Consider the following 15,628-nt stretch of genomic DNA (forward strand, 5'->3'; position numbering starts at 1 on the left):
TCTTACACATATAACTTCCACCTATGGAGACAACTCCATATTCTCATTTTGACTATCACTTCTGAATAAGAGATGCCTCTTTTCAGAATATGTCAATATGGTCCTTCCAAAATTAGCACTATACTTCCAACTGTCCCTAAGCAACCAATCTTTGGTAAACCTCAGATTGTCCTCGACAATTGCTTAATCATTTTAGTCATATCCAATTCTAGACCTTTTGAACTGAAATGAAGTATATCCTCTCCCTTAATTATAGCAAAAAAACTTTTTCAATCCCTGCAACCTCACAAATTGAAACTTTTGTTTTCTATAATTAACATTGCTAACTTGCAACACTAACAATAATTATCATGCTCCCACTAACATGATGATTATTAGCATAACACTTATGCTCCCACTAGCTTTGACATGTACTCAGAAATCAGCTGGACTTCTAGAAATCAATACTTTATTGACTTTCTTACCAAAGTTCAGATTTCTGATACGAGATGCTTTGATAAAACTTTATCAAAATCATACACCTTTCCTTAGATAGCATGCATGTGTGTCTAAACAATTTCAGAACTATGAAAAGGGATTCCGTAATCATAGTCTCAATTGTTTAGACCTTTTGCCATCTACTTCAAATCTACTTGGTGGAAGTGTTTCCTCACCATCATTTTCATGAATCGGAGAGAAACCTTATGACCCTTAGATTTTATGGTGTATGTGTTCTTATCCATGTGAATCGTCAAAACCATAGTCACAAGACAAGGATAATGACAAATCCAAACTCATATGGACTGAACTTATGCAACCTTAACTTCTTGCCACCTGGCAGTACAGGGCCTGCCATTGCTTCCAAGTTGTTATGCAACCAATTGAGAACTTTCAGAACTCCTATGCAAAGCCAACTTTAACTGGAATGGGCACAGAATATGTCAACACGATAGGTTATAAACCTCAAGTCATGTGCTAGTGAAGAACCTCAGGTTTTATTCTTGATTAGTTCTTGAAATTCTTTTTAGGATCTTTAAGACTCCCACTATCCTCTTGACATATAAGACTATCTTGCCAAATATTCAAGAGATAGTGCGGATTCTTTATCAAGACAAACACTTCACACAATTGGCCTTAGTTGGTCTTTGTTTTATCCAAAACATCACAACTTACCAATTTCAAATGTACAAGAGTAGGACACTTTTACTCTTACATTTGACAAGTGTTTTAAACCTTTCTTTAAGATATGTCACTCAAGTTACAATCTGGGAGTATGACTCTAAGAATTGTTTTGGAACGAAGTATGACTCATCTTCCTAATCTAACCATTTCAACAATTCATGACTCCTCTTCTTAGTCATAAGAATGCACTAAGATGACCTTTAGAGGACTAATTGTGATATGATTTCTAAATCATTAATATGATCACAAACATGATACTAAAGTACTCTCCCATCTTTTCAGATTTGAGAAACTTTTATCTTTCTGCCTAATTTGATTCTTCCCATTCGTTCTGCCATACATTGAGACTTTTCCAATGTTTCAGAATTATACTTAAACTTGTAAGTATAACCATATTTACTAAATTTTAGTAAATCAAATAGTATTAACGAGCTTTGTGGTGGACATGACCAGTGCACAAGAATGTGTACTTGATCCCTTTAGTCCTTCACTTGACTCACACATCCATGTGAACAAGTAATTAGTCTTGATTTTCCAATGCTTGAAAGTTCTCATTCATCATACTGTTTAACTTGCATGATTCCAAGTTTCGGTCCAATTGAAACTTGGGTGATGAGGAACTTTCTTGATTTGGTAAATTTAGACACTACCACAAATGAAAGAATCAAATCCATTTTCCAATATTGCTGTCAGTGGAATCATATAAGCAACAATTTTCCACAAATGCCATTGTAAGGATACTTCAAATAAATAAAATTAAACAATTTTCTTTTATTTTAAAACTTTGCGGAAAAACTTATCCTTACAATCCACATGGAAAATTGTTGTTATCTATTCCTTAGCAATATATCATAACTTCTTAAGCAACTGCTCAAAATTCTGATGCGATCGAAATCCACCTTCGCGATCAGAATCAGCATATACTTCCTTTAAGATTTCTCTCTATTCTTTGATTCTTAAAACATCAACATGTGACCCAGTCACATCATGTAATGAGGATCTCAGAATAGAACTTAACAGAGTTAGATAATGGGCTCTACCTGATGTAGAGTCAAACTTATTGACTTTAACATCCTTACGTAAATTTGGCAGCTTTGCAATCAACGCCCCTTCCTTTGGCAAAATAAACATATGGACCCTTTGGTAATGGCACTATCTCAGACTTAGCCTTTCTCTTTACCATTTGGTCAACCGGGTTGACTATGGCCAATCCCTTTCGATTGGGAAGAGAATGCTTTTTCTGGATTTCCAGTGTCACCATTGTCACTGTCCATAATGTTTTTGGGAAGTTGATCTCCTAATCAAATTTGCTTTACTATCGTTCCAAATCATTGCTGATTCAGCAGCACCAAGCAAATAGATATGATCATTAAGGTTCATGTCATAGTCTGTTTCATAGTAGTCCCAAAGGAACTCACTATGTGACTTAGAAAGTGATTGAACATCCAACTTTCTCAAGACTTTGACACCCAACTCTCCCGGCTTGTCAATATGTGACTTCATCTCTAAGATGTGATCACACATAGACCTTGCTTGCCATTAGGGCTTGAGTGACCTTGAACTTGTGGGTTAGGGAGAATAATTGGAGGAGGTGGAGGAAGAGTAGTATGACTTCCATGAGCCAAACTCGGGAAGTCATATTCATTAGGAAAGCTTGGTTTGGGAAGATCATTGTTGTCTAAACCAGACATCAACAATGGGAGAAATTCACGTAGAGTTGATTTAAGTCCTTAATATAACACCCAATATGATATATTAAGGATAAGACCCAACAAACTATTTTATAACTTGGAAGAGGGATGCCGTAATCCAAGCTATAAAATATTTGAAGGTAGGTGAATGACGATTCACCAATTTCCACCAAGATAAACGAAATGTATTATTAGGTTTTAATTGGTTTTGAAACTCCTAGATCTTTTGAGATTCATTGAACTTTTCAATGGCATGTTTCAATCTCGAGTGTGCCCTTCAGGTTTTGTGATTGGGATGCCGAGGATCACAAAACAAGGTGTGAAGTAACCATGCAAATATACTTGGTACCCTTAATATTTACCCCTCAATCGATGTGCCGGTTAAGCACACGAGCTCCACCGATACTATGATAAATATTAAGTTACCCTTTGCCTACTTTGTTAAATCCAGGTTAGTGTGCCGGTTAACCACACACGCTCCACTATCGGTTTAAACAAAGTGCAAAGTGTAATTTCATGGATTAGCACCTTATTCACATTTTCCTAAGTAACTAAGATTGAGAATTAATAAAAGGTTTAGTTACTTAGTATTTATCATTAATACTTTTAATGAAGGGAGAATTATATTCCTTGTCCTACCTGTTCGGCTAACGACCCTCCACCGGTCAACGAAGCGGTGAGTGAGAGTGGACACCCATTAAACTACCATTTTATAGGCAGTAACCTTATACCCCCCTTATAGACCGGCTTCGTGAATGAGGCCTACTAATGGTAAGACGACTTGCTCTTATACATATAATATATTAAACTTTTAATATTATAATAGTATAAGGGTGTATTTTAGACATTTAAAATACTTGGTGGTTTAATCTATTAATTAAACTAGACTTTTAATTTAATTAAACTCAAACCATATATTTATGGATTAATAATACTCTTTTAATTAAACGCTTTAATTAACTATTAATAAAGTCCATAACAGTTAATTTGAACTATTCAACAAAACATCATAATTCCAATTATTAAACTCAAAATTAAAACCATTTAATTAATTGTTTAAGTTATGAACCCAGGAGTTTTAGAATTCAATTCTTTTTTTCATAAAAAACTTTTCTCAAATTCCAAAACTTGAGGGCAAGTTTTGTAATTCTTGAAAACCTTTGGATTCCATAACTTATGGAATTAATGGTGTTTTATGATGAAACTTTCCATGTTCCATAACTTAACAACAAGTTATGGAATTCTTTAAAACATTAACACCAAATTTTGTAACTCCATAAAAACTTTGAGTCAAATTTTTTTTTTAAAAAAAAAACTTTCATATCCATAACTTATGGAAGTTTCAAAAACCCTTAAGATCACAACTTTAAAAAAAAAACTTTTGAGCTCCAAAATTTTATGACAAAATATGTAACTCCTTAAAACATTTAGATCAAACTTTTAAAACTAATAAAATAATCATATCATTTTATCTTTTACTAAATTTGACCTAATTCAACTCATATAACAAATTATTCAAATTTTACAAATAATTCGTTTTTCACAAAACAAGTAATTATCTTAAAATTTGACAAACGTCATGTTTTTTTTCCTTTTTTTCCAACTTGAAAATAAAACATTTGCATCAATATAATAGAAAACAACCCATGGCTCTAATACCACTATTGGGTTTTGAGCATTCTAACACTCCTATGGTGTACATGCAACCCTATAAACTTTGGATCTATGTTTTCTCTATTATACATGCAAATATTAACTATTCCAAGGTTTCATCCTAACTAGCATATTATGAAGCACCTATACTACAAAGTTCTAGTTAGATAACATACCTTTTGATGTAGCTTGATGTCTTCAAGCTTTAAGAGCTTAGCACCAATAGTGTGGAAGCCTCAAATGGAATCACAAATCACCAAAACACCTTGGAAGAACTTGAGAGAATATGTATGCACACTAAAATCAGCCCACTCTTATTTTCACACACTTATGCCAATTTTGTGAGCCAAGGACCCCTTTATATATTATGGAGGATTAGGGTTACATCCATGTAAACCCTAATACCCATGACCTTTCATTTACATAGGATCCATGGGTTAAAAGCTCCATGGACCATCCATGAAAGCTTAGCCCAACCTAAATGAACTTGGCCCATTCCATATATATAAGAGTCCATACTTAATTAGTTCCTTTTGATCACTTAATAATTCTAAATTAATTCTTGATCAATACTAATTAAATAATATGATTCCATATTAATATATTAGAACTTATAATATATTAATATAAATCATAAATATACTATTCTCAAAAGACTATCCATATAAATTGTGTCGGTGAAGTGCAACCCAAATGGACCATGCCGGGTCGGGTCAAGTACATACCAAATATAGTTATGGACTTAGACATTAATCCAACAAAAGTTGACTGTGCATATGAGTTCTATGAGTTCTCAATTGTTTGCATAACAACCTGGAAGCAATGGTAGGCCCTTGTGCTGCCGGTTGGCAAGAAAACTAAGATTAAATAAGTTCAGTCAGTATGAGTTTGGATTTGTCACTAACCTTGTCTTATGAGTATGGTTATGACAAATTTAAATGGATAGAATCACATGCACCATAAAAATCTAAGTGTTATAAGGTTTCTCTCCGATCATGAAAATGATGGTGAGGAAACGCTTTCACTAAGTAGATTTTAAGTAGATAGCAATTGTGATATTTTCATTCTCAAAGCCGTTAGTGGAGCGTGTGTTGTTAACCGGCACAATAACATGGACGAGTGAGAATGGAAAAAGGTCTAAAGATTATGATTACGGCATCCCTCTTCGTAATTGTTTAGACACACATGTGAGCTATCTAAGGAAAGGTGTATGAAATCGGGAAGCTTAGATAAAGTTTTATCAAAGCATCTCGTATCAGAAATCTGAACTTTGGTAATAAAGTCAATAAAGTATTGATTTCTAGAAGTCCAGCTCATTTCTGGATACATGTCAAAGCTAGTGGGAGCATAAGTGTTATGCTAATAATTATCATGTTAGTGGGAGCATGATTATTATGTTAAATATTGCAAGTTAGCAATGTTAATTATAGAAAACAAAAGTTTCAATTTGCAAAGTGGCAGGGTTTGGAAAGTTGTTTTGCTATAATTAAGGGAGAGGAAACTATACTTCATTTCAATTCTACAAGCTTAGATTGAGATTTTAATCAAATTTAGTCAAGTATATATATGAATGTTATGTTGGAATGGTTCAACATAAGGAAATTCTGTATATGGAAATATTATTTGTGTTCTAAAATTCGATTATGATTACGAGATCCCTTTTCATAATTCGAATTATGAGAACATGGCAAATAGAAAAATTATAGCAGAAGACTAGTCTAGGATCATGTCTTTATGTGAGACATTATGAATCGTATCCCATGCTTCGGGTATAGGATCGATTGCATATGCTATAATATTTCTATGTGTTCGGAATTTTCCAAATGCCTAGGGCATTAAGAGGGAAAAAGGACTAGAACTGCATATGACTAACATGATTAAGCAATTGTCGAGGACAATCTGAGGGTTACCAAAGAATGGTTACTCATGGACAGTTGGAAGTATAGTGTTAATTTTGGAAGGACCATATTGACATATTCTGAAAAGAGGCAACTCTTGTTCAGAAGTGATAGTCAAAATGGGAATATGGAAATGCTTCCGTAGGTGGAAGTTGCTCTTTAAATCTGAGTAAGATTAGGAAACTTAATGCAAGAAGAATGTTCAAAGGAATGTACTTTGAATGTGAGACTTCATTTCCATGGAATTGCTCTCCATTGGAATACTTTGTAATGTTTGTTGCCAAGTCTTTTTGACTTTTGTGCATAGTCATTACAAGAGGATCATTGCATATAAGTTTAGAATCTATCAGATTTCAGTAAATGGCAAAGAATCTTGTATTCTTACATTTATCATAAGGATTTGGAATTGTGAAATGAGCATCATTGAAATGTTGCCAATTGATCTATTTCACAAAGAAAGAACCATAGGTAAACATAGTGTGCATGCTTGGAGCATGGCATAACTATTGTTTTAATTCAAGCATAAAGTTGATTATTCGAAACATTATACAATGAATAATGAGTAATCAATATTGTGATTAAATAAAAGATGTTTTATTTACTCTCACAAGTATTGGGGCCATATAGGATATCGAATGTGGATGGTTTGAATAACCTAGTTATTCGGGAAGTCAAAACATGCAAAGTGAAACACAAGATTCGAGTATTGGATTAAACCCATGCTCATTTGAATCACTTCATGGATTTTATCACGAGTGATCATGAGACGATAATATCTTATATTCTTCAAACGGAGAGATATGAGTTGCAGTATACAAGTCGGTTGCACATTGATAATGTGAAAACGCACCAGTAACTTGGTGTTATAAAACACATTGTTGTGTGTGATTTGATGAGTAGATAGAGCAAGCATATGAGTCGAAGTTTATCCATACCTTTTACCATTTGAGGGATAAAAGTGATATCTTTGGGCCCCTCGATGATTTAGTGATGACAAACGTAAGTGCTCGGCCGAGCCTGGACTGATTTGATTTGTTCAATTAGTCGGTCGTCATAAATCGGAAATCGGGAAACAACAGATGGACAAAGAGAATGATTATAATCCATGTCTCAGTCCATATGATATCTAGAATGGAGGAATATATGATCCCTTATCTAATGGACACGTCATTGACTAGGTCAGAGTTCGACAGCGGCTTTTAAGAGCTACGATTGCTAGTCGGGATTTTGGAGTCATATTTGCAATAATAGTTTTAGACTTATCCAAGTGGGAGACTGTTGGATTAGATGTCTAAGCCCATAACTATTATTGGTATGTACTCGACCCGATAGTAGCATGGTCCATTTGGATTGCATAACATCAGGACAATTTGTTAGGATGGACTCTTGAGAAGAGGTTATATATGATTTATTAATATATTATAAGTTCTAATATATTAATATGAAATCATATGTTTTAATTAGTATTGGTCAAGAATTAATTTGGAATTAATTTAGTGATCAAAAGAGACTAATTAAATCTATGGGGACTAATTATGGTAATTAGTTATATATATATATATATATATATATATATATATATATATATATATATATATATATATATATATATATATGAGTTGGGCTTATGATTCATGTTGGACCAAGTTTATGTATAGATACATAAAGAGTTGGGTCACATGAACCATGGATCATAAAACTCATGGGTATGGATTTGGGTTATACCCATGACCCTTGGATTCCTACATATAAATAGGTCACCCCATAGCCAAAATCGCCACTTGTAGTTCTTGGAGCTCATGGAGTTGTTTTTGGTGTGGATGGAATTCTCTCTCAAGAGCCACCTTTGCCCTATGTGAGGTGTGAGCCATTTGAGGCATTTATACTTTTGGTGCTAAGCTCTTAAGTCCAAATACATCAAGACTTCAAGCTACATAAAGGGTATGTTACCCTCACTAGTATCTTGTATGGTATATGTCAATTGCATGCTGTTTATAGACTTAATACCTTGGAAATATGATTGCATGTATAGTTAGTGAAAACATAGATCCAAGGTATTTAGGCTTGTATGTGCACCATAGGATGTTGTAGTATACTAAAACCCAACAAACATCTCACTATTGTCCATCTTACAATATCATACTCTCACTTGTCCGCAAGTAACCATTCCTCACAAAACCTTAAAATGTTGATGACAGTAGTTTAACACATTTAGTCATATAAAATTCTAATCCTTTTCAGACAACGCTAAAGGAATTTGAAAAATTATAATAAGTGAACATTATAGCATATGTGATTGATCCTATATCCGAGGCGTATGGGACTCGACTCATTATGTCCTATACAAGGATTTAAAATCTGTTTAATTCCTTGCTATAATACTTCTATATATATATATATATATATATATATATATATATATATATATATATATATATATATAATCTCCTATGTTGAAACATTTCAACATGATATTTATATATGTATTTGACTAAGTTCTATTAAATCATACTATCTAAACCTTTAGACTCGAAATGAAATATGAGGGTCATCTCCCTTAAGTCCACTATGGCGAAACATTTTCTGAACTTTGCAACTTGTAAAAAAAGAGACATTGTTCCTTACGAATAGTATTGTCAACATGCAATACCGTCATAATAATTATGCTACCACTAGCTTTGACATGTACCCAAAAATCAACTGGATTTCTAGAAATGAATATCCTTTGACTTTCTTAAGGAAGTGTAGATTTTTGTTGCGCGATGTTTCTAAGTCTCCAACTAGACTTCTTAAGAGTACACGCCTTAGTTGGATAATGTGTATGTGTGTTTAAACCCTTTCAATACAGATAGATATATCCCTCGAAAGTTCAAACAGTTCCTTGCCATTCGTCAAAATTCAAAATATTAAGAGGGATGTCGTAATCATATTGTGAATTTGAGAATGAAATTTACACAACCAACATCCATATAGATCAGATCTTCAAAATCTATTAGCGAAAGTGTTTCCTCATAATCATTTTCATGAATTAGAGAGAAACATTTTCCACTTTGATTTCAAGGTCCATACGTTCCCATCCATTTGAATCTTACAGTCATAAGACTAGATTTAGGACAAACCAAATTCAGATTTAGTTTCCTTATTGGATTGAACTTAGTTGTTTTTAATTTTTTGCCTTCTAGCAGCTCAAGGGCCTACCAGTGCTTCCATGTCAATAGTAGCTCACCCATATTGACCAATATATTTTTTGTAACACCTTTGTTTCGAGTTGTATCATAAATTTGGGACCGTGACCCAAATATCTTGCTTCGGGCCTTAAGGTAGAAAGGTTTAGATTTTTTTTGGATATAGGTAAGGAAGGATATACGATAAAAGAGTTGGGGTTGTACTTTAGAGCCCAAGGGTATCAGTACAGGCGTTGGTTCGGGCATTTCATGAATTTTGGATTTGTAGTTGGTTGGTTTTCAGGCTAAATAAAGTTGATATAAGTGTAGGGCTTCTTGTTACCTTTCTATGGATAGAAAGAACTTCGAAAACGGATAAAGGATGCAAAAGTTATGACCATTTGAATTTAGAGGGGTTTGGGGACAAACCGGGTACGCATGGTGTACCAGGTGGAATGCATGGCGTTTAAAAGGAACATGGACGCGGGCCAACTTGGGAACGCTGGGCATTACCTCAGGTCATTCACGGGGCTGTTTCAAAAACTCGTTTTTAGGGTTTGGCCCCTTTATAAGCATCATTATGGACCCAAACCTCTTCCATTCTTCAGCCTCCATCCTCTCTAACCCTAAGAACGAAACCCTAGCCCCTATTTGAGTGAATCTTGAGCTTCAAAGAGATTTATGTGTTTTGGTGTTTGAGGAGGAAGAAGAAACTTCTTGAAGAGTTCGACTTAGAGCTTTTGGATCCAGGCTTTGTTCACCTAGATCTAACTTCTGGAGGTATAAAGTCTCAACCTTGACAACTATTTCATGTATATCTAGCTAGTGGCGCTTTGTTATGATTTTGGTCCCTTTGTGGTGGTTCTTGTGAGTAGAGGTTACTCCCTAACCTTTGAGCTTCATATTTGGCCCTTGTTGGGGTTAGGGAGTCATAAAGTTTGGATCTTGATGAGTATAAAGCTTCCATGCATGATTTGGTAGTCATTTGATGAAGTTTGGGACTTAGGGTTTTGATTTGGGTCCCATTGAGTTATGTTAAGTCATAAAGTTGGAAACTTTATGACTTAAGAAGTCTCTTGAAATCAGATCTGGAAGTTGGAAACTTAGACTTAATGGATTGAGTTGAGAAGATGCACTTTTGGTCTCCTTTTTTACTTAAAAGATTAGATATTGAATTCTTGGAACATTATAATGAATAAAGTTGGAAACTTTATCCACTCTCGAGATATTAAGAGCATTAAAATGTAATCTTGTGTGTGTATTCAACCTGTGCATGTGTTAGATGGTCTTAATGATTTAAAAGGTTAGAACTTTGAGTTAAACACCTAATGGACATGTAAGGGCATAAAGTTGGAAACTTTATCACCCTCAGTGACATATTGGACCTAGATCTATGTTTGGACGAAAGGATTTAAGGTATTATGCCCTTAATAGGAAGTTTGGGGATTCAGCGGGAATGCCCCGCGTAAGTGGGAGGAACGTAGCGCGTTCCGGTCCGAGTTCACGATTCTGGTCAAGGGCATGAACACCCCGCATTCAAGCATGGAGCGCCCTGTGTTCGAAGTGGGTCAGATCAGTTCATTTGTTTGACCTTGTCCCTTGACCAATGTTTGACCAAAAGGGCATTTTGGGTATTTTGTGATATTGATTGGGTTTTCATCTACGTCTGGTATTCAAGAAGACTTGTAGAGCTTGTGTTGGAGCAATGTTTTGTTCAGCTATTTGTCAGTCTGTGAGGTGAGCTTTCCTCATTGTACTTATAGGTCGAAGGAACTAAGGTTGGCCTATTGGATTGATATTCTACTATACACTGATATGTTGAGTATGGAATAGATCTGCATGATTATGCTAGTTGCCGATACGCTAGACTGGTAGATCTATATGACTACCTATGATTCTGTCTGCATGATTATCTGTATATGTTTGTTATGTGTTGACATATTGTGTTGGATTGAGGTTGTACTGCTCGTGTTGTAGCCAACAAACCCTGGAGCATTGTAGATATGAGTCGAGGATCGGGTGGTATGTCAGACTCATACTGAGGGCTCAGGTGCATTCCAGATACGAGCTGAGGAACCGGTGGTATGCCAGAATCATAATAAGGGCTTGAGGGTATTGGAGTATTCTAGATATGGGCTAAAGGTCGGGTAGGGCATGCCAGAATCATACTGAGGGCTCAGTTGCATTCTAAATACAAGCTAAGGACTGGTTGGTATTCTAGACTCGTACTGAGTCCTGAACATTTGTATGTCACTCTGATGACTGATTGGTCTAGGGAGCAAGCCAGACATAAGTTGTGGTCCTTAGGGGCAAGCCATACTTATGTTGTGGGCTCCGGAGCAAGCCACATATGAACTGTTGTCCCGATAGGCAAGCCGGACTCATACTGTGGGCTCATGGGTAATCCAGTTTTTAGATGTGGACCCAGTACATGATGTTATTTGTATATGTTATATTTGTGTGTGTTGGTACTTTCGGGGAACTCAGTAAGCTTCATGCTTACAGTTTTGGTTTATGGTTCCAGGTTCTTCCGTGGACCGTGGCAAGGCGAAGGCGTGACCGTACACATCCTTGGTTTTATAACTGATTGGATCTTGGGAGACTCTGATTTTATATCATGTTTCAGAAACAATGCTTTCGTAAACAATTTTAATAGTAAATGGGTTGTTTTGAAAAGTTTAAATTTGTTGAAATTTTTGGGATGTTACACTTTTAATGACTAGCTTACTTTGCCTTTATCATAGAACTCATAAGCATTGCCAACTCAACTGGAAGTGCACAGAAACTAGAGTATGTCAATTAAACAAAGCAAGTTATAAACCTCATTTCGCGTGCTAGTGATAACTAAACGGACCATTGTCGGTTGACTCTTGTATGTTCTCAAGATCAATACATCTCCCACTGACTTCTTGACCTATGAGCTTTCTCTTAAGGAACATTCCTTTTTGAGCTAAAACAAATATTCACAAGTTTGTGTGGATTCCCGAAAAGAAAACACATCATAGAATTGATCTCATTTTATCTTTTGTTTCTCCAAAGACATCAAAACTTTAATTCTAAATGTGCTAGAGCAAGAAAAGCATTTTTACGCCACATATTATGAGGTGTCTTCATCCTTCTTAGTTTAAAGCGAGTTTCAGGATACGATTTGCAGTTACTAGAGCATGACTCTAAAACTTGATTGGAAACAACGTATGAGTCATCTATGATTGAACCATTTCCAATAATATTCGATTCCTTTTCTTAGTCATACAATTACACTAAGATGTTCTTTGACGATTAATTGTCATACAATTCCTCAATTATCAAGATGATCATAAAACATGATACTAAAGCACTCTCCTTTCTTTTCAGATTGGATAATCTTTTATCTTTCTACCAAATAGATTCTTCTATTCATTTTGTTACTCTTTGAATCTTTTTGAGAGTATCAGAATCATGCTTAATGTTATAAACATAATCATATTTATTGAATCATCATTAAATCATGACCAATGGAGTTGTCGTCCATTATGGTGAATATGAAGGGTCCATATCAACATGTATTAGATCCATCAATCCTTCACTTGTTTCACATGATCATATGAACAATGATTTAGTCATAATTTTCCAATGAACAAGATTCTCACGAATCATGCAATTCGAATTGTATGACTCCAAATTTTTGTCCAATTGAAACTTGGTGATGAGATTGCTCTCACTTGGTCAGATATGATGGTACCACAAGCATGTTCTAAAATAATCAGTATCCACAAATAACATTGCTATTATTAGAAACATTATCAATACTTTTCATTAATTCCATTGCAACGAAATATAAGATAATGCAACTTTATAAACCAAAACTTCTTATTATTGCTAAAAAGAAAATTCGAACTTGTCCTTACAATGCATAACATGAAAACGCATTATTTCTAGACATCTCTGAAGAGTAATAACAATCTATTAAATTATCCTAACTCCCTAGTTGTAGCTCAAAATTCTGACCATCGAACTATGTGACGAATTTCCATTTCTTATGATCAGATTTAGCTCACTTTACTCAAACTTCCTTCCTTTTTTAGATCCTACAATATCATCAAAATGAGATCATCACATTATGTATATAGATTCTAAGAATAGGAACTTATGGAGTTAGATAATGGATATACGTGAGGTAGAGTCACACGAAATGAGTTCCCAATCTTTAAGATCCTCCACGTATTTTGGGCATCATCGCAACCAATGTACCTTCAATTGGCAGTAGAAACAAATGGATTGTTTGGGTTTAGCACTTGGAATGATCCCAAAATTGAACTATCTCTTTACCATACAATTAAATGCTTTGATCATAGATGGCCCCTTTTCGTTGGGAAAAGAAATCTTTTCTGGATCACCAATGTTACCATTGTCAACATCAATGGAACTCTTGGAATTAGACTCTTTAAGCAACTCTGCTTCAGATGTGTTCTTAAACATTTTTGCTTCAGCAACTATTAACATCTCGGTTAAATCAATTAGGTTTACGTCAGGATTCCTCATATAAAAGTTCTCTATGAACTTACTATATAAGTTTGGAAGCGAGAGAAGAACCAATTCAATGGGTTGCTCCTTCAAAAACTGACACCCATTCTACCTAATTTGTTAATCTACAATTTCATTTTTAGAACATGCGCACATACAAATTTTCCATCTTGATCTTTACATGCCAATAAAGCAAAAGTAGTCTCGTATCTTTCAACTTTAGGAAAATGTGACATTGGGAGAGTCACGTGAGGAGGTGGTGGAAGAATTGAAGAAGCACGATGTCCAGTTCCACCATTCCCCAAATAAGGGGAGACTTTTTCACCTTTATCAGAATGTGGAGGATCATCTTCAGAAGAACGAGGAAAAACATTTCCAAAAGAACAAGGAAGACCATTTCTATCTTCATAAGACATCTAAAGTTTTGGGAGATGAGAGAATTTAATTCAGTTGATTTTAATCCATAATTATTAACCCATAAATTAAACTAAGTCTACGATCCATATTTTCGATTCGACCTTTGAAGAGGGATGCCATAATCAAATTTGAATCTATTTTAGGTAGGTAGAGTCATCTCACCAATTTCAATCACATGAAACTCCTAGATCTTTGAGATTCATTGAATCTTATCAATGGCATGTTTAATCTCGATTATGTCCTTAGCAATTGTGACTGGATGCCGAGGATTATAATTAATATGTGAATAACCATGCAAACCTGCTTGACAACCTTGAGGTCATTTATCATCTCAAATTGATGTGCCAGTAAACCACACACGCTCAATAAATAATGATAATTTTCGATTTGTCCATGACCTCAACTTTATAGTCCCAAATTAGTGTGTCGGTTAGCCACACAAGCTCCACTAACGGCATATAAAGAGTGATGTGCATTTTCATGGATTAGCATACACTTCACATTTTTCCTAAAGTAACTAGAGTGCGATTTGTAAAAGGTTTAGTTACATTATAGTATAAAACTTTTAGGGGTTATGTCCTATCAAACCCGTTCGGCTAATGACCTTCCACTATATAAGAGAGTGGTGGGTGAGACTGGACACCCATTCAACGGTCATTTTATAGGCCATTATCCTTATACCCCCTTATATTATGGCTTCGTGAATGAGGCCTACTATTGATTTGATTGACTTGTCTTATACATATAATATATTAAAATTTTAATCATATATAGTAAAAGGAGTATTTTAAAACCTTTCAAAATACAAGGTTTAAATATTAATTATCTGAATTAATCATATAATTAATTAACCAATTTAAACTTACCATGGATTTATAATTATCATTTAATTAATCTTATAATTAAATTTATTAATAAATCCATATGGGATAATTCAGTTTTAATTAATCAAATAATTAAACAATTATCAAGCAGTGGTATCTCCAAATATTCAGGGATTTTATTTAATCATCCAAAGCATAAAAAATCGGATTCTAACTGATTTATATGCAGATAATTACCAAATAACAATCACATAAATCAAATTAGGTAAGAAAACCTGAAATTTTAGATTTGCACTTAGTTCACGTCGTGACAGATA

The sequence above is a fragment of the Lactuca virosa genome, chromosome 3 (assembly GCF_052849685.1).
Source record: "Lactuca virosa cultivar CGN04683 chromosome 3, Lactuca_virosa_CGN04683_v6, whole genome shotgun sequence".
In the NCBI taxonomy this organism is placed as follows: domain Eukaryota; kingdom Viridiplantae; phylum Streptophyta; class Magnoliopsida; order Asterales; family Asteraceae; genus Lactuca; species Lactuca virosa.